Here is a 3,998-nt window from a genome sequence, read left to right as displayed (position 1 = left end):
AATGCACTGTTAGTTTTTGCCGATTTTTCTCAAATTCAAGAGTTGTGTAGCCACACATAGTGTATGTGGAAATTGTTTTATGCTGCACATGTTGATCTGAATTACCAGAATTTATGATATTATTACAAGCAAGCAAGCAAGTCGATAATTGGGAGAAAAAAAATCAATGTAAATTACGTTGCTTTCGTAATTTACATTGATGAAGTAGTTGTTTGGTAAATATTATAGATAAAAAAGGAAGCAAGTCGTTATGATTCAACGAGAGTACGTATAATTTATTGACTCCGAAACAAAGATCCGAAAGATTAGGTTGTTTTTATTCAACACAACTCAAATGAAAATTTTCAAGAATATTATTTTATATCAAGAAGTGAATTCAGAATTAAGATAAGGAATGATAAATATGAAAATAAGAGTTTTCGTTCTTAAAATTTGTGAAAAGTGTCGACTAATTCGTAGGCGGGAGAGAGACATCAAAATGACAAAAATATTCTCTGTAAAATGTATTATATAAACCGATAATTTGTAGCTCATCTGACATCAATATCTTAAATTTAAGACAATGTCTTATATATAAAACTTGATTATAACAATCTCCACCCAAACTTAAAAAAAAAAAAAAAACAAAGAAAAAAGAGCATCGCGTAGACATATAAAAAACGGTTAAATCCAATTAAACGCCAATGATTTGTTCCCATAGGTACTGTTTGGTTCAAGTACTTGTAAGTACTAATATAAATAGTCCTATCATATCACTTGTTTTGTACAAGTATTATTTATCTCGATCAATCAAATTATTAATTATTTATTTCACATCAACCAAATTCGTAATAATTTATCTCACATCAATCAAATCAATAATATAAAATTACGATATTACCCTTAATAAATAATATTATTAATATTCTATTAATATTTTCAACAATGACATAATGATAATATCATATTATCTCAAATTTAATCAATCAAATCAAACACTATATAACTATCATTTTCTATTTATTTTATTATTACAAAATATTACTTATCTCCATACTATATATCTCATACCATGAACGAAACGGTACCATAATATATTATTTACTCGGGGTTTGTTATTATGGTGGGCCTCCTGCGTAAGATAGCAAATACATTGCAGGTGGATGGAGTTAACAAGGTTGGTGAGATATGATTAGAATTAGGTGGGCCCTTAAGGCCCGTTTTGGATAAGAATCTAACTCGATAAATGCATGGGCCCAAAGCCCATAAAGCGGGTGGTGGTGGCGCCACCTCCGCCCGCTGTTCACGGCATTCATTTTATGGTTGTCTTCTCCCATTACTCATCAAATCACCATGATTTATATAAAAAATAGTATTCTCAATTTTTGAGTCATTTTCGCCCAAAGTCCTATAATTATAAAGATTATTCCAATATATCACATTATATATAAATAAGGCATATATCACATTAATATCTTGAATTTAAACAATCTTTTCGTGTGTGCACAATGTTAGTCAGGTGTAAGCTTCGTTGATATCGATCGGATTAGACAATGTTTTCAAGTATTTAAAAAAAAAAATGATTATAGACCTTCTTTTTACAAATTTGAATGGAGTTTAAATTCTAGGAACTTCAATTAATGTCACATAATTTTATAATATAATGACCAAATTTCTAAATTTATAAACAAATTCATCTACTAAGCTGTCAACTTGAGTAAGTGTGTGAAACATTCAATTAAGAAGTCTTTGATGCAAGTTGGTGTTCAGTTGCTCACTTTCTCAGTGCTGAGCCATCCTTCAATTTATCTTGTCATGTCACATAGAAAATAATCCATGAAGACTTTATGACCTAACATTTTACCTTTGAAAAGCATCCTTGTTTGGATTTTTGTACAATATCCTATTCTATTTGCTCTTGTTAATCTCTATAATTTCACAAATGTTCATAATTTAAGGGGAATTAGGTCCGACCAATCAAGAATCTAACTACAACTAATGTTCGTTAATCAGGATTATGACGAATAGACGATAATCGTTGGATTAATTATCTTACACGCTATATTTAGTACTAAACTGTAGAAATGAAACAAATCTTTAAAAAAAAGTGAAGGGATTTAGAGAGTAAGAAAGTATGGGTCGTGGAGTGATCAACAATTTTTTGTGGAAGTTGTGCGGATGAGAAAAGATTTTCAAAGCGTATTGGAAAATAACATTTGAAAATGTCAGACTAGTTAATAAATTAAACTAATGATATAATAAAAAAGAAAACTAGATGGAAATGGAATTGAATTCGATTGACATGGGGACATTTAGTTAGAGCCGTCAGTTTGCCTGCGGGGCCGAATGACTCCCAACCGATTGAACAAACATTAATTTGGTATTGAATGAAGATGACCCATGACTTATTCTATGGTCACCAAAAATATGGACCCATATATATTTTTGAAGTGGTTAAATAAATTATTAATATATAATCTACAATATACATACACACACATATATATATATGGTAAAAACTCGTGTGAGACGGTATCATGGGTCGTATTTTGTGAGACAGATATCTTATTTGGGTCATCAATGAAAAAATATTACTTTTTATACTAAGAGTATTACTTTTTATTGTGAATATATCGGTAAGGTTGACCCGTCTCACACATAAAGATTCGTGAGATCGTCTCACAAGAGACCTACTTTATATATATATATATATATAGGTCCATCAAGTTAATAAATATTCATTCCATGTCATGCCCCAAGACGGGGGTTGGTTGACACCGGCGTTGTTCTCAAATTTACATTCGACAACAACAAGCCTCAGAGTACAGAATTCAGAAATCAGTCTTTTATTCATAATACGAAATAAAGCAATTGTCTGTTACAACTCGGATACTGATGTTTTACAGCGTAAATGTAAAACCAGACACAACATTGCCTTAACAGATACAGCGGAATTAACATAACATAACATAAACTGAAAACAATAATCTTCTTCACCAGCCCCAGAACTGGATCTGCTCTTTCTCCTCTAATATTTCTTCCTCGTTCTTATCTGAGATGGGTTTAGTGGGTGAGTGATATGGTTGTCACTCAGTAAGCAGGGGCGGGAATAACTCCCAGTTTTCGAAACCATTTTCAACAAAAACAGTAATACAATAATATACAGAAACTCATCTTTTCAGAACAGAAACTAGAATTCAGAAATCACAGGTTTCAGAACAGAAATGAGAATTAGTAAGCACTGAGCACGTTAGTGAATTTCATGGCTAAACTGATATCAGTCCCCTATAAGTTCTCTCCTCTAAGGGGTGAGGCCAGAATCAGAATCAGAATCAGAATTCAGAAATGTTCAGAATATATATTCCTACCATTAGTTCACTAGGGAGTTTCAGTGCTTCAAAATCATATATCAGAAATACACATACAGAAAATGTACTTTAAAACAGAATTATCAAATTGATTTCAAGATATTTATATATAAGTCCACTTACAGTAATTTGCTAGAAATTTCGGTTGCTGAAGTCTGGTATCTACTTGTCTCGCTACTGGTTTTTCCTCTGCTCTAGAATAAGCAATCTCTTAACTCAAATTCAAGTGATAACTCAGGATTTGTGTAACACCGATTTCAGAGGTTTCGAGTGTTATTTATAGATAACTCAGGATTTGTGTAACACCAATTTCAGAGGTTTTCGAGTGTTATTTATAGGCTAAATTCTGACTGTTAGCCTCCCAATTAATGACTATAATCTGCATTTAACAGCCTTGATTCCATTTTAAATGCTTCAGTTACAAGTCATGAGTTGGATTAGTAACTGTCTGCTGGAATCTCGTTCTTCTGCTGCTGGATTATATCTGCTGGAATTCTATCTGCTGGAAAATATCAACTTCTGAATATCAGCTGATGCTGGACTTGTTAGCTTCTGCTGGAATTTTTTCCTTGCTACTGAATATTGCTAGCTGCTGTAAATATTAACTTCTGCTGGAGTTTTGCATAGCTGCCGAAATGCTGGAAATTCGGG

The sequence above is a fragment of the Primulina tabacum genome, chromosome 3, assembly GCF_025594145.1.
Source record: "Primulina tabacum isolate GXHZ01 chromosome 3, ASM2559414v2, whole genome shotgun sequence".
In the NCBI taxonomy this organism is placed as follows: Eukaryota; Viridiplantae; Streptophyta; class Magnoliopsida; order Lamiales; family Gesneriaceae; genus Primulina; species Primulina tabacum.
This window is presented reverse-complemented; position numbering follows the sequence as displayed.